Below are 22,542 nucleotides of genomic sequence, written 5' to 3' on the forward strand. Positions count from 1 at the left end.
TGATATTAGCTTATTAATTAGCATCAGTATCGTCATATCAGAAAGTTTTTGTCAGTTGTCGAACATAGGCTTCTTCCATAAATTGTTATAGCTGGAAAGGTCTTGCTTTTCTCATAATATTATGTATAAAGAGGATTTTTTTTTGTATATTCATTTGTAATAAATAAACTCAAGAACAATTCAATCGATGTTAAAAATCATTCACCTATAGAAAACTGTATTATTAGCGCGTAACAAAAGTTATATATATTTTTTTAACTAAAAACATGGATCCCCATGAAAATTAAAATAATGTAACGGTAATGTATCAAAAGTCAGGCTTTTAAAGATAATATACAATATTAATTTATTTTTCTATCTATCCGTATGAAGTTGGGCGGATTCCTAGTCCATCGATATCCTGAACAAAACCATATGATTTCTGATGATTTATGCAACTTTACGTCAGTTGTGCCGTCACAGCCTCAACATAGTTTAAAGACTTTCATTATTTCTTTGTAGTGGTTTATAGCTAGGCAAATATGACTAAACTACTGCGCTAATGTATCGATATAATAGTATGTACGTAATATATGAGGGAATTCCCAACAGAGGGTTTTTTTTATGGGCAATAATGGAATAGTAACCCAGTCTGCGCTTTTAGTTTACGCTGGCGGAGCATCAGTGAGGGATGACAAGAGAGAATGAAGCAGGGCCTCTAGATAAGTGGCAAACGAATTCGTCGATGGAAATGACATTGCTAGCGAGTCCGTGAGATAGAATGAGATAGCAACGCTCATTCCAACTCACGGACTCGCTAGCGATGTCGATTCCATCGACGAATTTGCTTGCCACTTGTCTAGAGGCCCAGGTCAGTTAACCCGTTGGTCCGTTGTGACGAATTCCACAAGAATTAATCACGATGGTTTCCAGGGGGAACTGCGTGGAGGTAGACCTGATAGAGTATATTGCTAGCAATTGGTATTTTAGACCCTATTCTTAACAATCCTTTTCCCTTCTTGACAGGGAATTGGGGAATATTACAAAATATTAAGAGAATCCCACAATCTAATAAAGCTTATCACATATGGAACTATAATATATTTTTTTATTACGTCACCAATACTCGTATATGTGGACAATATAGCACGATATATTATGCAGAGCATTATGTAAAGCTAATGGGGTCGATTCTGATGCGTCGTTCTCTAAACTTGTTAAAATTAAAATTTCAATTTAATATCACAGTGAAATCTTTATTGTAAATACCAATATTAACTAAATCTATATAAATTTATTTTACTTACTATATACTATACCATCATCATCGTCATTATACGATATCATATCAGCAGTTAATTGCCTACTGCTGAACATAGGCTTCCCTCTATTGGGGGGTTTTGTCAGTAGTTGCTACGTTTGGCAGACGGGTTGGCAACCGCAGTTAGACATAACACCTTACTTTTCAGGAAAGAACGCATGAGGTGTATCACAAGCGACAAAGTATACGCTGCTATGTCCATGGTACTGTTCATGTTTATACGCGACGGTTGTTATTTTCCATCAGGTGGGCCCTCAGCTTCTTTGCCGTTATAAGTTGTATAAAAAAAATCTCGCCGTTCAATTGTATGCAATATTAAACTCGCTGTTTAGCAGAGCAAAATACACTTGTTTTTTGTACTTTTATTATACCTGTTTTATACAGTTTATATTAGCAAACTGTTCCATTGGATGCACATACCAAACTCGTCATACTTCTTGAGTAAGGCAACTACTATGGAGAGTGTGCTGTTTTACATTTTACACTAATGTACCTTATTTTTTATAAAGTACTGTATTACGAAATTGTAGTTCTCTACAACAGCTAAATATTTTTTTATGACATTTACAATAGCAAACAAGCTGGCAGCCCATCTGATGGAAATAGGTAACAGTCGCCTATAGACATGAACAGTACCATGGATATAACAAAGTATACCGTATCGTCCATGATACCTTTCATGTGTTGACATGAACTGTGGGGAACCTGGGGACTAAGGTGTTATGCCTGTGTTCCCTATAATTTTACTGTCATATCTTATCCTTCAAACCGAAACACAGTCATGCAAATACAACTTCTTCGCGGTAGGAACACACGTGGGACAGAGGTACCCATGCAAACGATTTTTGTACAGATTTTCACTAGTAATTTAAAAAATGTTGTCTAAACCGTACTATTTACCGGGATAAAAACTATCGCCTTTTCCTAAGTTTGAGCAAACAACACATAGTCACAAAATTTCATTAAATCAGTTTAGCAGTCATGTCGGTTATTTTGGTTCTTTTGCGGATATCCTCGATTCGAATTCTATCGCGCAAAGAGACTCCGAGCAGAAGCCTCTCCATAGCCTGCTGAGTAATTTGAAGCTTTTGCATACGGACAATCGTGTAGGACCATGTTTCGGTTCCATAAGTCATTACTGGCAACACGCACTGGTTAAAGCTAAGCCTTAATTATTGTAAAACTTACACCGCAGTTCACAGGTAAATAAGAGAAGAGAGAAGTAAACATATAACCAGACATTACAAACATATATTCAAGGGGGGAAAGGGATTGTTAGTAATGGAGACTGAGAATCTCATTGCTAGCAATATACCCAACCAGGTCGACCTCCTCGCGGTTCCCCTGGAAACTATCATGGTTAATTCCTGATGAATTCATCATGATGGGCTAACTGGCCTGTTTTCATTCTCATCTATCACCCTTCACTGGTGCTCCGTCAGCGTATCCCGTTAGCGCAGGCGGGGTTACCATACCATTTTCACCCATCAAAAAAAAACCATATATTCAAAATGTTATGTTGTAAGTAACATGTACCATACATACTTACTCATCGTTTTGTGAGTGAAATGAATTATCCTTTGGCGTGTTCTTTGTGTTCAAGACACATTGACCTTTAGTCGCGCTCTTTGTCTGTCCGCCAGGTCACCGAAGAGGACCCGGTCAGTCAGGTACCATAAAACATGCCACCTGTTGCACATGCAACGGTAAGTGATGAAACCCGTCGCCACCATAAATGGTAAGACTTTTATTGAAGGCCGTTTTGTTCGAAAAGTAATTGCACGTGTCAAATTTTTTATTGTATATTTTCGGGTGTATAAAAAATAATAATAAATGACAATATTTCTTATATAATTTTGAATGGCAAACAAGTTACTTACTGTCCGACTTGACCCACTGAAACTGCGCAGAGATGTTGCATCTCTGTGCATCTTCTACCGAATTTATCATGGGAAGTGTTCTGAGGAATTGTTCGGATTGATACCTGCTGCTGATTTTCACCACCGTACAACCCGCCACAAACTAAAGTTTCATCCCAATCATCTGGACGAGTGGCGGTCTTCCACCGTGCGTTTTTCAAGGCACTTTCTTCCACGCACAACCATTCTTTGGAATCAACTTCCAGCAGCAGTATTTCCGAACCGATACGACAACATAACCTTCAAGAAAAGAGTATATTCCTTTTTAAAAGGCCGGCAGCACACCTGCAATGCCGCTGGTGTTGTGGGTGATCATGGGCGGCGGTAGTTACTTACCATCAGGTGAGCCGCATGCTCGTTTGCCCCCTGTGTTGTAAAAAAAAGTAGATAGTCCACTTTATGGAAAGTGAAGGACATAAAGAACGCCATAGACATTACTGCATACTTCGTAATATACATGGTACTAGCATATAAGGCTAATGTGTTATGCCGTCGTAATACGTAATTTCACTGCCATATTCCATCTATCCATTGGCCGTGTGGTCCCGGTGTAGAATAGGTATCCTTCCTTTCCCGTAGGTGTCGTAAGAGACGACTATGGGAGGGCGAGGGATGGGCAGCAGCGTCCCTCTTAAAACATCTCTGAAGCTAAATATGATGATATATATATATATATATATATATATATATATATATATATATATATATATATATATATATATATATATATATAATCTGAAAATGCAAGGAAGGTATTGTTGGTTTGGTATTCGGTAGTTCGGTACGCGGTTCTTCCTGGAAACTATCGTGGTTAACTTTTAAGGAATTCATCACAACAGGTCAATTGACCCGACTTTATCCTCATCGTTTTATCCTCTATTGATATCTAGTGATGGCCGAGTCTCGACTATCGAGTCAAGCTGACTATAAAATGTCGAGTGATAATAAAATTTTAACTAGATAATGTCTCTACATGGGAGATATTTAAGAAAAAAAAGATATGAGGGGTAAGACAAATAAATAACAAAATAATAATTTTTAGAAATTTTGTGAATCTATTTGTCTGTCTGTCTCCTGTTTCGGCAACACGCTGAATCTACTGCATGAAATTGGATGCGGTTTTCACAGCTGTGTTTCTGAATATCTAACTTAAAATCTGGTGTGTTTCGTCTGGACATAACATCCAGAAATGGATTTATTTTATTGATTTCCCTATTTTTAAAATCTATTCGTACAAAATAGCGGGCAAAAAGTTATTATTTAATAGGTACTCAGTTACACGAATACTTAATATATAGAATTCGGATACACGGAATTCGAATAAAAGTTTCGAGTATTTATCGCACTCGAATAGTATACGAATATTTATCATAAGGTACTTTTTTCTGTTCCAAAATTTTATTAATATTTTCCCTTAATTAACGAAGGAAATATTATAAGATTACTGAACATTTATAACCCTTATAAAACAAAATTTTAAAATAATTATTCAAAAAGTATCTACTCAAGTTTAAAAATGTGCTAGATTACCCATACAAGTTCAAATACTTGTCTGAGTCCTCAGACTCGGTTTAGGATTCGATTTTTTTCAATCGGCTCTTAAAAAAGAGGTTATCAGTTCGTTTGTATTTCTTTTATATTTGTTATCTCATATCCGATTTGGAAAATTCTTTTTTTTATTTGAATGGACATATTTTTGGACTGGTCTCCTAGATATCATATCAAAATCGGTTCGGTAGTTAAGTTTATAAATCAAAATAATTGGTTTTACTACGACTGAAGTCGTTGTTATCTTGTGGGACAAAATCTTATATTATTCAACGAATATCAAATTACTCGAATACCAAAAATCGCTAACTCGGCACATCACTATTGGTAGCCCGTTTTTGAACATCAGCATAGATGGCATCAGTCTATTTTCATCCATTAAAAATACTGGGAGTGCGATATTCTTTCCAAGAAATAATAATAATACTTAACGACCGTTTGTTGCTATGAAATACGCGAGAATGTATGTAATGTATGAACATATAAACTTGTTATATTTTCACGGCTCGCTGTAACATCAAATGGACTTGTTCGGATATTTGCTACATTTTTCATGGTCTGCGAGTCATCGACCGAGCACTCGTGCGCAGCGTTCGCGGCGCAGAGAAAGAATCCGCACTGTGCGTTGCAGTTTCCACTAATAATGTGGTAAGTACACACTATAGTATGTTTCAATAGAACTTCATGAAAAGTAACCAAGTTTTATTAACTTTTAGACTTACGCGTTGCATAGTTTTTGGTTTATAAGACACGGGAATTAAAGTGATAATTTAGGTAAACTATTTTAATAAGTTTATTTGTGACCGCGGTCAGTTTAACATGCTAAAAACGTCTAGATAACACTGGTGTTTATATTGTTATAGTTTACCTAAATGTTCGTGTTAATTCTTGTCTCTTATAAACCATCAACTAAGTTTTGTTGAAATTATTACAAAAGTACTCTCAAATTTAAATAAATACATATATAATATATAATAATAATATAAGACTACATATATATATATATATATATATATATATATATATATATATATATATATATATATATATATATATATATATATAGTCTTATATTATTATTTATTCTTTAAGAATATGCCGCTCCTATATGTGCATCCATGTACAGACACTTATATATTTCAAGATAGATCTATTATGATTAAGTTTTGTTATTTTTTTAAACCTAAGCCTGCATTAATGGCATATGCTAGCGGACTACTAGTGAGGAATGGTGAGTGAAGACAAAATTAGATCAGTTGGCCTAAAGTGATGAATTTACCGTGAATTAATTACAATTGCTTCCAGGAAGGACCGCGTGGAGGTTGATTGAATAGGGTATATGGATAGCAAAGGGACAGCTAGGCTCTTTTATTAACATTCTCTTAGTGAGATATTGCAGTAAACTAATTATTCCATATTTAAATTCATGAACACATTAAGATTTTGTTATATTATGTAAAATATATTTTTTTTTTGTAAATTGTTTGATTTTAATAATAATATATCACATATCGTAGTATAATATGTGTATCATTAAATTCAAATTAATGACGTCAATGAACATAATATATAGCGAAAATAGATATAATCTATGAATTCCTAATATAGAAATAATTTATTTTTTTAATATGTCGACTGACCAGTTGCTTTTTCGATGTAATCGTACTTTGAACTCCATAAAATGGTCGCATTGAAAGTAGATATTATTCTAATTATCTTCAAAGTTATCAAATAAAAATTAGATCTCACCAACATTTTATAATATTACCAGCTAATCTTTAACAGTTTGATCTGAATCAGAATCAGTTGTTCTCCTTGCACTTGCAAAGTTCAAGAGCCCCGTAAAACAGTTGTTTACGTTATCAGTCAACCGCGAATTCCGTGCGGGTATTACTTTGCGCTGACAGTGTGCTCCCACCTTAACGCCACTTGCTTTTACCTTGCATTATCTAGATTCATTTATCTCAAATACCCTCAAAGAGTGTAGTCTTTCTATGTAACGCGCGTTCGCCGGTCGTGTTCGGTGCAAACTCAGTTGTTTGACTTTACTCGATTGTTTTATAGTGTGATTTATGTGTGTGTTTGTGCTAACGGTACACAGGGAATAGCGGTCACTCTCGGCAGAGTTGAGGTAAGTGAGGCCCTACGCATTGTCTATTTATATAGGTCGTTGTATTGCATAGGTCAGCGCATTACCGTTTGTGATGCGAAAGAGTTTTGTTGCAACGATTAATATTTGAATGTAATTTTCGTGTTTCGTGGCAACGGGTGAGAGGTACCTTGGGTATTATATATATTTACACAGAAAAATATTGGAAGCGATAAGAAATAAAACCTTTTATTTTAATGTATGATAATAGTAATCCCGCCTGCTCTAACGGTATACACTGGCTGGGCACTAGTAAGAGATGATTTTGAAAATGAAAAGGCAGGTCAGTTTGCCTATCGTGATGAATACACCTGGAAATCAGTACGATGGTTTTTCTGGGCGTACCACGGGGAAGTCGACCTGACGGAGGATATTGCTAGCAATGGGGCTGGTAGTTTGCGTTATTAGAAATCCCCTTTTTTCCATTAAAAACGGGTAGGAGTGACTTTAATTTTTGGACCATGTTTTGATGTATGGAAAAATGAGTTTTGATGAGCAATATATTTTCCAGCGGAGAGCAAAAAGCGTTTGTTATATTGTTATGGTGCTATTAATAATTATAACGACAATTACCACTTTTTATCTCATTGACACGAGTAAAGTCTTTCGATTAAAAAAAGAATCAACAAATCGGGATTACAGAAGAAAAATACAATAATTGTGAAAAATACAATAATTTTTGAAATCTGTAGGTATTTACTATGCTCTTGCGGAGCAATAAGCGTAATGGTGTTTATCTCTTCTAATGTTTTGTTATGGTAAACAATACCTAGTTACTATTATCACTTTAGTATTAGGTACTTGCATAATTTTTTTCTAGATCACATGTTAAAGTTGTGGAAATTTTCAGTAAGTACAGTTATTCGAGTAAAAATATAAACACGCTTTCTTTTTTTTTTATTACAGATACGACATGTGATCATTCCATTATGAGCAAACCCAGAAATATGGGGGGAAAGGGATTGTTAGTAATGGAGACTGAGAATCCCATTGCTAGCAATATACCCAACCAGGTCGTCTTCCCCGCGGTTCGCCTTGGAAACTATCATGGTTAATTCCTGATGAATTCATCATGATGGGCTAACTGGTCTGTTTTCATTCTCATCTATCACCTTTCACTGGTGCTCCGCCAGCATACCCCGTTACCGTACCCCGCCTACGGGTACCATACCATACCATTTTCACCTATAAAAAAAAACCCAGTATAATGGTCCATAAATACAATAAACTGAAAAGAGAATTATTTACTCTCAACGGTTGACTAGTATTAACATTCTACTCTTGAGCAGGATTCAATGTCATAAGAATCGATTTTTTTTTCAAAATAGATGATAATGGAATGATGATTCTATATCCTTGCTGGGTACTAGTAAGTAATGATTGGTGAAGATGTAATCAGGTCACTTACCTCATCGTAATGAATTTATTAGGAATTAACCACGATAATTTCTAAGGTGTATTATGATTGTTGACCTGACAACGTCAACTGGCAATGGGGACGTTTGTCCCCATTACCAAAAATCTCTCTAAGAGCTGTTTAATTCGTTCAGACAGTTTAGTGTTTATTATTTCATTTTGTAGTATTTTGTAGTTTATTTATTTCATTTTGTTTTTCACTCTTCTTGTACTGGGACGGTGCTTTGTTTCCTTTGTTAGTACGACCCAAAATAAAGAAGTAGTACCTAACTCGTTGTGTGTCATACCATGTACAATTTATTTTTTAACCGACTTAAAAGAAGGGATCCTCAATTGAACGGTATTTTTTTATGTTTATTACCTCATAATTCCGTCAGTAATAAATTGATTTGGACTCAAATAAGTTTTATCAAAATAGATTTAGTAGTTTAGTTTTTAAATCAAAATAATTAACTTTGTCACGATCGTAGTCGGTTTTTTTTTAAATAAAAACAATCTCAACTGTTTTGTGTTCGTAATTGTCAAGACATAGTTTGTCAATCAATAGATAAAATATACTATGTGCTAAGTTAGGACATAACCTAGTCGTATACAAAATTTTATTCAAATCTCATTCAGTACTTTTTACGTGCAAGACAAATTAACATCCATCAATCGTTACAAACTTTCTCATTTACAATATTAATAGAATAGGATATTTATACACACTTTCAGATTCAAAACAAATAAATCCATTCAAATTGTTATGTCATAATTAGACAGTCGTTTTACGAAAGTATCGATAAATTGAATCTGTCACAGAATTTCTAATTAGCTAGTAAATGACAAATCATCTATGTAACAGTGATATAAACGGTCTATTATTTTTTAAATTTGATTTTTTTTAAATAAATATTTATATACTGGTTTGTATCTGCGACTACAACTATTTTTATTGAGTTTACAATATGCAATGAGCTGTCTGTGGTATAAAAAAATTATCGGGATATAAAGAAGCTAGACTAAGTTCTTCTCCAGTCCATATAGTATCCATAATAAATTTTATAGTAATTGGTTAAACTTTTAAAGTAACAAAAACTAACAAACAAAGTCACTTTTACTTTTATAACATTAGGATAAGGATGTATTATTATTATAGTTGGATAGATTTTTAACGAATTTACTATGTTTGTCGTTTCTCGCAGAACTTAGAGCTCGTCTTGGCAGATAACTTCACTTTTGTGTAAAGGTGTATAGCTATATATGTATGTATATACATGGATACAGTTTTGTGATAATCATGTCGCGCTTATCTAATCTGAGTATGAATAAAAAGACCACACAGTTTTAATGTCATCAGATTAATTAAGAGCGTTCATAATCTTTTACCGTAGTGTGGCAACGTCGCAGTTAGCTGTCAATTTTCAAAAACAAATGAACAATTTTAAATGTTTCCGATTGATTGTTTAAAAAGTGCTCTGCTAGCGAACTAAACCTTTAATAATAGAATACATTGCATGTAATTTTTTTTTACAACACAGGTGGCAAACGAGCATGCGGCTCACCTGATGGTAAGTGTTTACCGCCGCCCGTGATCACCCACAACACCAACGGCATTGCAGGTGTGCTGCCGGCCACTAAACCTCATATTTTGCTTCGGAATTTTTCAAATACATTTTTGCCATCAAAATTCAAATTTTCAGAGACAGTGAGAATATTATTGCATGATTAACGTTTTAATTCGCTAACAAAGCACTTTTTTAATAAACAATTAGAAGCATTGAGAACTGATTAATTGTTTTTGTCAATTTTTTTGCTTGACAAATTGTCATTTTTTTGCTTGTGACGTTGCCAAACTTCTTTATTAACGCTCTTAAGAAGTATGGGTGGCAATATATAGCAATATCTATATATTTTAGCTACAATATTTATATACTGGCTAATAAAGAATATATTAAAAAAATATAACATATTCTAAAATAGATATCCGACCGATATGGGTGATATCAGATATTGTTAATAATTTATTAAATATTATAATAGTGCATGTGGTGTTCGCCTGTAAAAGATTTTTACATTAGGCAAAATTATTTTTTGTGTTATTAAGTTGCATGTAAAATGTAAAAGTTGTATGTGAACCTTATTAAATGAATAAATAAAAAATAAATATCGAAATGGGTGACGACCTCTTTCCACCATTAATATTCAGAACAACCCAATATATAGATATCGGATCAGTATCCATATTACCTATACTTATTAGGAAGTAGTCATACAACATACAGCTGTATGTACGTTGCTTTATCACTTAAGGTTGATATTACGAGCTATTGAGGAAGTTTTTTTTTTTTTTTATACAACTTAGAATGGCAAACAAGCTGACGGCCCACCTGATGGAAAGTGGTAACCGTCGCCTATAGACATGAGCAGTACCATGGACATAACAGAGTATACTGTTTCGCCAATGATACTCCCCATGCGTTGCCATTCCTGAGGACTCAGGTGTTATTCCTCTGTACCCAGTAAATTCACGCCATATCCCGCCCTTCAAACCGAAACACAGCCATGCAAACACAACTGCTTCAGGGTTGAAACACGAGTGGGACAGAGGTACCCAAGCAATCGACTTTTGTACAAAGTCTCCCTCTGGTATCTTATAATCTTGTTTATATCTAATCAGTTGATGACTTAAAGCAAAACAATAATTTGTCTCCCTTTATGCGTTCTTATGTGTAATGACCACTTCAAATTGTGTAAAGAAGTTAAAAAGTAATAAAAATTACTTAAGCACAATTTAATAATTGAACGAAATTTATATAATTTATGAAAGACTTAAATGAAAGCCTTACTGTACTTATACAATTGTATCGTTATGTTTGTAAATTGTCTTGTTTATTTCCTATATTGTATAATACAAATAAAGTATACTCATTCATTCATTCATTCAAAGATTATAACAATCGTAGAATCACTACTAAATTTTTTTTATAGTTGTCATTTCTGACCAGTATTTTTTAATGGGTGAAAATAGTCTGGTAACTCCGCCTGTACTATCGATATACGTAGGCAGGGTACCAGTAAGGGATGATAGGTGAGAATAAAAGTAGGTCAGTTAATTCAACATGATAAATTCCACAAGAATTAATCACGATGGTTTATAGAGAATACCGCGTGGAAGTCGACCTGACTATATTGCTAGCAATGAAGGTGTTCGAACCTATTACTATATACCTTATACTACAATCCCTTTCCCTAACCAGTTTTTTTAATGAATGATAATGGAATGGTAACCCCATCCGCGCTATCGGTATACACCGGCGGGGCACCAGTGAAGGATCATTGATGAGGATGAAGTAGGTCAGTTAGCCCATCGTGACGAATTCAACAAGAATTGTTAACGATGGTTTCTAGGGGGAACCATGTGGATGTCGACCTAATAAGGCATATTGCTAGCAATGGGGCTGTCAAACTCCATTGCTAACAATCCCTTTACCCCTCCCTGACCAGTTCTGCCTTATGACAACTTCGTGGGGTTCAATAAGCGTCAATAATCGAAACCATTAAATGCCATTATATCACGCGCGCAAAGCCGAGTGTCACAACTAGTGTTACATATATATCAAACACGAAACCGTTTTATGAATACTAATAAACCAGATATTGTATATTACCTAACAAAAAAGTCGTCAATTTTCAACGGACACTTTCGAAAATTAATTGATTTATAATTGGCATACAATATGCTAGATAACGCATACGGAAGCATCGCTTACAATTCGTTCCATTTTATATGCTGTGCGTGACAGACGTACGGAAAATGGGACCGTCCCACTGAAAACGGCCTTCCGACATGTGATTGGCTTTAATTTTAGTCCATTATACAGGAAATAGTATGAATAAATGTAAAATAAAAATGTAAATAAGGGGTTGGAATTAAAAAATATTAATGTAAGAATTAAAACTCTTTATTAAACCCCTCGCCGTGTGGTCTCGGCATAGAACAGACCACCGCTTCCTTTCCTGTAAGTGTCGTATTGTCACCTATGTTGTTGCCCATTGTCCAACAGCGGACGGTTGGGGGAAAAGGGATTGTTAGCAATGGAGTTTGACAGCCCCATTGCTAGCAATATGCCTTATTAGGTCGACCTCCACGTGGTTCCCCCTGGAAACCATCGTGAACAATTCTTGTTGAATTCATCACGATGGGCTTACTGACCTGCTTCATCCTCATCTATCATCCTTTACTGGTGTCCCGCTGGTGTATACCGATAACGCGGGTGGGGCTACCATTCTATTATCACCCATTAAAAAAAAAGAAAACCCCTAGTGTTGCAGGCGTCTGTAGACTACAGTGACCGTTTACCGTTAGTTCGTGGTATAAAATTAAAATCTACTTAGTGAGCGAATATTGCACTATATGTACAAGTTAAAAATAGAAATTTTAGTATACATTTAAGAGTATGTTCTTTCAATAAATTAATTTCTTATCAAGAAACATATCAACAGATAGAAAAAAAGATACAAATACTTTCTCATACTTATTTAACGCTTGGTTTATACTTGTAGCTTACTATTCACACGGTATTTGTATGGGAGGTACAAAATATTTTTCGCCTCATATTTCTTTGGGAATTAAAAGCCAAAATCTTGGGTGTAAAAAAACACAATACGCCAACCACAAAATTTATATAATAGGGATAAGGGTAGGTTGATGACGATATTTCTTTGGGGAAAATATTCAGTTTTTCTGGTTCATTGGCTTTATAATATTCTTAACAAGGAATGAAGAACAAAATTACTACATAGTATTAAACAAAGTTGCTGTCGCTGTCTGTCCATCCCTATGTATGCTTAAATCTTTAAAACTACGCAACGGATTTTGAAGTGTTTTTTTTTAATATATAGAGTGATTCAAGAGGAAGGTTTATATGTATAATATATGCATAACGTTGTAGAGAAACACTGACAAATTTAGAGGATTCTAATGTGATATCGTAAATAAGCACATTTTTTGCGCTTACATTGCAAACGCTGGCTGAACCCCACGAGATAAATCAAAATAATGTACTACAATATTGTACACCTTAAAAAGGTCAACAAGAAAGTCCGCGATGTCTATCTCTTAAGGATAACCCACAATAAGCATTTTTTATCCTTTACATTTTACGGGAATAAATGGCTTATTTACGAAGTGATTTTAAGCAATACAGCATTAATTTTTATCCATTTTTTTATATTATGTATTATGTAGGTATATTTAGTATTAGCATTGCACCCGTGCGAAGCCGGGGCGGGTCGCTAGTTTTAAATAAAATACTTCGAGAATAATTAAAGATTTCACAAAAAAAATTACTTCAATCGTGACGGAACCAATTATTTAAAAAATAAACTACTGAACCGATTTTCATTAAAATATCTATGGAACTAATCTGAAAGTGTATGCTTTTAGATGAAAAAAAAAAGATTTTTCCAAATCGGTTTATAAATTACGGAGTTACGGGGTAATAAACATAAGAAGAAATACAATCGGAACCTTCTCCTTTTTTGAAATCAGTTGAAAATTGTGTTGTACTTGTGGATAAAAATACACTAGTACTTACTATTTTTTTTTATGGAGGATTTAATGGTAACCCCGCCCGCGCTAACGGGATACGCTGGCGGAGCACCAGTAAAGGGTGATAGATGAGAATGAAAACAGGCCAGTTAGCCCATCATGACGAATTCATCAGGAATCAACCATGATAGTTTCCAGGGAGAACCGCGAGGAGGTCGACCTGGTTGGGTATATTGCTAACAATGGGATTCTCAGTCTCCATTACTAACAATCCCTTTCCCCCCAGTACTTACTATATTTAGGAAACAATTGCTCAAGTATTTTACTAATACACTTCATCCGTTACATCAAAAAGCTGTTATCTCAATTGAGCCATCAGGTCGAGTTAACTGAATGACGTACGTCTCATCTCATTCAAATCAACACAATACTGTGTTTACTTTAAGCTAATGGAGCCCGTGACTTTGTTTCTTTAAAATATTTTTTTATAAAACCGCAGTGGAAAGTAAGGGCCTCCTAGAGTTGTACTTAGTCTAATTAACGTCTTTGAGTAAAATTTTTATGGTGTTCCTAAAAAACTTAAACTAACATAGTTAAAGTAAAGGATAGTTTATCTTGAACCTTTGTTATTCAGTTATAACTATCAATTTTGAAATCGCTCACTTATACGACCCTTTATGAATAAAGAGCGTGTCTCTTGTAAGGTCAACATATTTACTAAGCTCTTATGTATGAATTGACAAGCAGTAAGTACCCGCGGTGTGGGTGACCGGAACATATCAATTTATCAGGATAAAAAGCAAATTATATCTTTGACTGAAGCAGTGTATATTTATTTATTTGTTATAAGTTACAATAACAGTTTGCAAATAGAAATGAACCATAAAAAAGAAAACAATACAAAAATTTATCAATACGCAGTTTGCCAACCTTACATTGTAAACATCATTTAACAGTGAGTTAGAAGTAAACGTTATAACATTTTTATAGATTTACATTACATTACTGATTGTAAATTATTGTAAAGTAGGCTCTACTCCACTCACAAATGATATCATATTCATATATTAATAGTCCCGAATAAGAGCTAAATTGGATGTAAAATAATTTAAGAATGTGTTTCAATGAAAGACTTATAATGTTGAATTGAAATTCTAATGAGGAATTAGAATGTGATAAAATCAGTTATTTTATCATATGTTAAGTCTTTTTATTAAAAACTAAACTGCTAAACCGGTATTGTTACAAGTGCTATAGGACTTGGGACCAATCTCTAAGTGTGTATCTTTATAGATATAAAAATAATTTTTCCAAATTTGTTTATTATCTGGATAAGAAGGAGTTATGATGTAACAAGCATAAAAAAATCGACTTGAGAACCTCCTTTTTGAAGTCGGTAGCTAATAAAGCAGATATGAGGTAAATTAAGCATTATTAAAAATAACATAAGTACTAAAATTATTGTGAAAGCTGGTGTATCTAAATATTTATCTCTAAGTAAGTATATTTATATGACTCTGAGTACATACCTACTTACATTTGCATTAAGTTTTCCTTTCATAAACATGCGAAATGATCATTTACATTGAAAGAAGTATAGGAAATTGCGTGAAGAATGATGAGAGTAATGGATTGTGCCAATACAGAGATTATTTCAAGATACTTTTCCGTGTGTATTTTATAGTTATAAGAACAGAAAAGCTATTATAATTCCTCGCTCTCTAGTAAGTAAGCAGGTTTTTATTTATTTATTCATTTTTTTACCATTCCTGAGGACTCAAGTGTTATTCCTCTATACCCTGTAAATTCACTGCCATTCCCGCCCTTCAAACCGAAACACAGCCATGCAAACACAACTGCTTCACAACAAAAGGAGATTGTCATTTCGCTTGTATTTTTATTTTATGAATAAATAAAAACTCTTTATTGTTCTCTTCAAAGAATGATACAGATTATAAAGATTAACAATGTGCACGAAAACAAAATGAATAATTCATTATATAAACTTAATTACATAAAAGCAAGATAAAGGGGCAACAATGGGCGGCCTTATCGCTAAATGGCGATCTATTTATTTATGTTTGTCCCAAAAAATTTTTATCTGAAAGAATATAAATACTTCCAGATTCGTCCCATGAAAATTTTATCAAAATCAGTTCAGTTGTTTAGTTATTAAATAAAAATAACTGGTTTTGCTTAAATTGAAAGCTGTTTTTTTTTGTGAAACACAATCTTAATGTTTATGATGTGTATGATAGTTATGAAAACTTGAATCTTTTTTATACAACTTAGAATGGCAAACAAGCTGACGGCCCACCTGATGGAAAGTGGTATCCGTCGCCTATAGACATGAGCAGTACCATGGACATAACAGAGTATACTGTTTCGCCCACGATACCTCCCATGCGTTGCCATTCCTGAGGACTCAGGTGTTATTCCTCTGTACCCTGTAAATTCACGCCATGTACCACCCTTCAAACCGAAACACAGCCATGCAAACACAACTGCTTCACGGTAGAAACACGAATGGGACAGAGGTACCCAAGCAATCGACTTTTGTACAAAGTCTCCCTCTGGTATGAACTTATGAGTTATTTATTACTACTGGAAATAGATGTTTCCTATTTCTCATAGGAAAGATCTATTTCCAAAAAAAAAATAAGAACAAAAAATTCTCAGCACGAATGTCATATTGAACATTACCGACAATAATTATAATTAAGTAAACTTTTAAAAAAATTATAAAACAATTGTCGAAATTTTTCGAAATCGACGACGTAATCATGTAACACAGCTATAAATAACAATTAAAATTGTTCCCAACTAAAAAACTGACGTCAATTGTGGCTAAATTAATTATTTTGATTTAAAAACATTTATTTTGATATAGAAACTAAACTGAAAAACTGATTTTGATAAAATTTCTATGAGATCAATCTGTAAATATATCTTTTTAGATAAAAAAAAAAAGAACTGTCCAAAAAGGTCTACAACGGATGGATTTATGAGTTAACATATAAAAAATACTACCGAAATGAGAAATTAGTCCTTTTTTGGAATCGCTTCTCGGCCTTTTGGCTAAGATCAAAGTGTAGTCCTTTTTTGGAAGTCGATTTGGAATATGAATTGAGAATCCTTTTGTTTGGAAGTTTCTTAAGATATGTATTAATACGACAGAATCTTAGCGTAGTCGTGCCAAAAAGCATGTAAGATTAACGTGGATTAAAAAAAATTGGGACAGATTATACACAGCGTTGTCTACGCCATTACGCTTTCTCACCATGATACCCATCTTTATTGTGTCATTTTTTTTTCTATGGGAAACTGTTGTGTGTTTCCGTTAGCTTATAATGTTTTGTAAACAATAGGACATGTAGTGTCGCTTGATGGAAACCAGTTTGTTTGTTATTTTTTTTTTATCTACGCCACAGATAATCTATGTAATATATACTCTTATTAGTACTTGTGCAAGAATGTATCTTGTAATGCCAATTTATTTAGTAAACTGAACTTTTATTTAAAAAAAAAACAACATTTGAGTTCCTTGCACGTTCTTCTTAGTTGAAATTGCGTTTCGAATTAGGCAGTATATTCATAAAATAGCTAAAATTATGTTCGAACAAAAAAAATACTTTAGTAGTGGCAAAATCAGATATTTTGATTTAAAATTTAAACTAGTGAACCGATTTTGATAAAATTTATTTACTTATTTATTCTTTATTGACCACATTACAAAAAATGTCTGGTACAAAAGGCGGACCTAATACTATATAGCAGGGGGAAAGGGATTGTTAGTAATGGGGTCAAATAGCCCTATTACTAGCAATATACCCTGTCAGGTCGACCTCCACGTGGTTCCCCCTGGAAACCATCGTGACTAATTCTAGTTTAATTCATCCCTCACTGGTACCCCGCCAGCGTATACCAATAGCACAGACGGGGTTACCATACCATTATCACCCATTAAAAAAAATACTATATTATATATACTCTCCCAGTCAACCTTTGGCGAAACAGAAAAGTAATTATGCGGTGAAAAAAAATTTAAAATTGTTGCAAATAAATATTTACACATACATATCGATATACTCACAAATTACAACACTCCAAAAATGTCTATGGGATTAATCTGTAAGTACGTTCCTTCAGATAAATAAAGAATTTTCCAAATCGATTTACGACTCATGGAGTTACAAATATTCAGATATAAGTCCACCCTGGTGGTTGACAAGTTTTCCATCTTTTTTTTCCAATGCATTAAAGTAAAATGCATCTGAAAATTACTAACTTACTATTTTGATTTGCTTTTTAGTTAGTAAATTAGGAACATTAACAAGTATAAACTTAAAAATCACAAGTTGACAGTAAATGGCGCAATTAGTGGGGATAAAAATCAGAGCTACATGACGTCAAAGTATTTTCCAGGCAATATAGATAACGTGGTTTTATTATGTTTAGGAATCTTACAAGATACTCGTGTATGTTTTATTATATAAGTGTATTTCAGACGCAATAGTGAACACTTTCTTCATGAATATACAAGTAGGTGATACGTATTTATTTATTTAAATAACTTTATTGAGCAAAAGAAAATATGGTATAAAAGGCAGACTTAATGCTAGTAGCATTCTCTACCAGTCAACTTTTGGGATGAACAGTAACTCATTAACGCGGTACTTCATTACTGGGATAGGTAAAGAAAATAACATTCAATAATGTATATCTACATACTTTAAATATATAATATATATATATATATATATATATATATATATATATATATATATATATATATATATATATATATATATATATATATATATAACATAAAATGATAATTATAATAGACATACATAAGTATATAGGATAATAAACAGGATAGAATTAACAACTATAATAAAAATAAAATCATCACACAATCGATTGCATAACTTAAAATTTTAAAAAAGGTCATTATTTAGTAATTTAGTCAAAAATCGCGACTCTAAAATGACCTAAGAATGACGTCTTATAAGAGTTATAGACAACACCACGCTACTTGGAAGAGGAAGAACGAGAACTTGCTCCATCAGAATCTAACTTTATAGAATCCTGCTTGTTAGCTGTAACGTTTGTCAAGTTATTATTATGCAAAAAAAAAACAATGTTTAATTATAATTAATTTTATAATAATAATGAACTATATTCTGTTACTAAGTATATAGTTACTAGTAGTTTATTATTGTATTATTTTTGCACCATATATGTTATGCTTTATATACAAACCCTATAGACACATTCTCCTTTCTGGTTCTCTAGGTTGACTGGAAGAAATCCCTTTAAGGGATAAGTCCGCCTGTGTACATTTTTGTTATAACCTAATATCTATAAGTGAATGTACAAAATAATATAAATAAATAAATAATACCTGTTGGAATTGTTTGGCAAAATATAATATAATTTTATTGTAATTGTCGTATAGTTTTAGTGTATTCATAAAATATATGATGTAATTCGTTCACGTTTGCCCTTTAATGTTGACGAAGTGAAATATTATAATATGCACTTAAGATACATATCATGCTACTTGACTTGATGTTTTTTCACTGATATCTTATGTATACCAATAGTACAGGCAAGGTTACCATATCATTTTTACCTTAATGATGATGATGATGATGGCCGTATAGTCCCAGCATAGAATAGACCACTCCTTCCTTTCCCGTGGATCTCGTAAGAGCCGATTAAGCGAGGACGAGCGATGAGCAGCAGTGTTCTTCTTAAAACATTTATAAAGCCTGCGGTTGCCAATCCGCCTGCCAAGCGTGGCAACTACTGGCAAAACTCCCAAGGGGGAGCCTTTTTTTTATACAACTTAGAATGGCAAACAAGCTGATGGCCCACCTGATGGAAAGTGGTAACCATCGCCTATAGACATGAGCAGTACCATGGACATAACAGAGTATACTGTTTCACCCATGATACCCCCCATGCGTTGCTATTCCTGAGGACTCAGGTGTTATTTCTCTGTACCCAGTAAATTCACGCCATATCCCACCCTTCAAACCGAAACACAGCCATGCAAACACAACTGCCTCACGGTTGAAACACGAATGGGACAGAGGTACCCAAGCAATCGACTTTTGTACAAAGTCTCCCTCTAGGTAGGCTTATGTTCAGCAGTGGACGATTAAAGTCTGTATTTTTTTTTTATTTGAACCTTTAAACTGGAAAGGCTTTTCAAGATAATGTTTAAAAATAATGTTCCTTTCAAGTAGACAATTTATAACAATATATTTGGAACAATACATTTTATAATCGTTATTTCAAAATCATTTGTTGTCCGTAAAGCATGTCCGCTTGCAATAAATGTGTCGAAAACTGGGTCGATTGATCTCTTTGTTAGTGTCGCAACTAGTCTTCACTCATGGACTCTTCCCATGCGATTGATGGGGCAATATCAATAGCCATGATTGTGTTGAAATTGGTCATTGTAGGTATATTGTAAATCAGTTGTATTGCATCGAACTTACTTGACCATAATGAGGAAATGTGTGATGGTTTAATGGCCAATTTGGATGATGACTTTACATATATGGTACATTAAAAGTGGGAGACTTTGTATAAAAGATGTCTGCATATCTTTTTTGCGCTCGTCTACCGATGCAGCTGTATGGGATATGGTATTGTTGGGTACAGTAGTATGAAATTTCATGCTGCATTTTATCACCATGCGCGTCACAATGGATATGTGTGACGATTCAACAGTTATCCATTAGATGCATCTATAGCATTTTTTTTAAATGAATGATAATGGAATGGTAACCTCGCCTACGTTATCGGTATACGCTGGCGGGACACTATTGAGGGATGACAGGTTAGGATGAAGTAAGCCAGTTGGGCCATTGTGACAAATTTAACACAAAATTAACCACGATGGTTTCCAGGCGAAATCGCGTGGAGGTTGACTTGATAGGGTATACTGCTAGCAATAGGATCTCATAGGGGGGAAAGGGATTGTTGGCAATGGAGTTTGACAGCCCCATTGCTAGCAATATGCCCTATTAGATCGACCTCTACGTGGTTCCCCCTGGAAACCATCGTGAACAATTCTTGTTGAATTCGTCACGATGGGCTAACTGACCTACTATATCTCTTCACCTATCATTCTTCACTGGTGCCTCGCCGGTGTATACCGATAGCGCGGGTGGGGTTACTATTCCATTATCATCCATTAAAAAAAAATAGGATCTCATAGCACATTTTCATAGGTAGACCAATAGCGCATATTGCCAATTTTTTAATAGACTATTAATGATTTTAGAATAGGCAGTCAAACTAGGTTTATTTAATTTTAATATTACTTAATTTAAATTCAGTACATTGCATATTTGGATATTTTGTCTGTATGCCCAAGATGACCTTATATATACTAATATCATAAAGAGATAAACTCAAAAACTACTTAACCGATTTAAAGAAATCTTTCACCTAAAGAAAGCTACATTATCAGGCATAACATTATAATATAAACTGTATTTTATTTAAAAAAAAAACGTGCCAAGCTGTGGAGCGCCATTAGTCTATTATAATATAGCAAAATATAAATAGTACGTACGGCCAACAAAACTATTAAATATATAATTTTTTATTTGATAACCATTGACGCAGAGGCATTAACGAGTTAATTGTTAATATTTAATTAAAACCTATTTTATCAAAAGCGCTCGTTATCAGTACAAGAGTAGGTATTTTGTAGTGACATGAAACAGGTTTTGTTATAACATGATAAGCAGTCTACATAAATCATAAATATTATGCCGTTTTAAACTCGAAATATATTGTATTTAGAATGTCATAGAAATGCTATGAAGCGTATGTAAATTAAAAGAGCAAATGATGTTTAATCGATTTCAAAAAGCAAGACTTTTCAATTACGTTTTTTTTATGTTCGTTACCTCATAACTCCGTCAGTTATGTATCGATTTGGAAAGTTCTATTTTTATTTAAAAGGATATATTTACAGATTGGTTCCATAAAAATTACCAGAGGGTGACTGTGTACAAAGTCGTTTGCTTGAGTACCTCTGTCCCATTCGTGTTTCTACCGTGAAGCAGTTGTGTTTGCATGGCCGTGTTTCGATTTGAAGGGTGGGATATGGCAGTGAATTTACAGGTACAGAGGTAACACCTGAGCCCTTAGGAATGGCAACGCATGAGGCGTATCATGAGCGAAACAGTATATACTCTGTTATGTCCATGGTACTGCTCATGTCTATAGGCGACTGTTACCACTTTTCATCAGGTGGGCCGTCAGCTTGTTTGCCATTCTATGTTGCATAAAAAAAATATCAAAATGGGTAAAAAAATAAAATAATTTACAAATTAAAATTGAAGTCTGCTTTTTTGTGAAGCACTACCTTAAATTATATAACTATCTATTTAGGATCAGCTTTTATCTGCAACTTCAGTCACGTGGTCAGGCGGGTACTTTGATTCGTGTAAAGAGTAACCGATATCCTTCTTCATCCGAAGTACTATATATAATATATACTATGTCTATGTTAATAGCGATTAGTGAGCTATTAGAGCGTCAAGAGAAGCAAACAAACTGACTTGCACATTTGTTATATTATATTAGTAATTTTTATAATTATCAAAATGCACTTATTATTTTAATACATTGTAACGCTTTATGT

The 22,542-nt window shown here is 33.8% G+C and overlaps 1 protein-coding gene across 1 annotated transcript in view; it reads left to right on the top strand.

Moving 5' to 3' along the window:
* Positions 1–6,742: 6,742 nt before the first annotated feature.
* LOC113512951 (inositol-trisphosphate 3-kinase B) overlaps positions 6,743–22,542 on the top strand; it is a 186,446-nt gene continuing 170,646 nt past the window's right edge. The window contains exon 1 of the mRNA XM_026896921.3: positions 6,743–6,898. The gene's annotated coding sequence lies outside the window, so the exon portion shown is untranslated. The remainder of the gene's footprint in view (positions 6,899–22,542) is intronic.

This window comes from Galleria mellonella, unplaced genomic scaffold (genome assembly GCF_026898425.1).
Source record: "Galleria mellonella isolate WM207_F2 unplaced genomic scaffold, CSIRO_AGI_GalMel_v1 utg21, whole genome shotgun sequence".
Taxonomy (NCBI): Eukaryota; Metazoa; Arthropoda; class Insecta; order Lepidoptera; family Pyralidae; genus Galleria; species Galleria mellonella.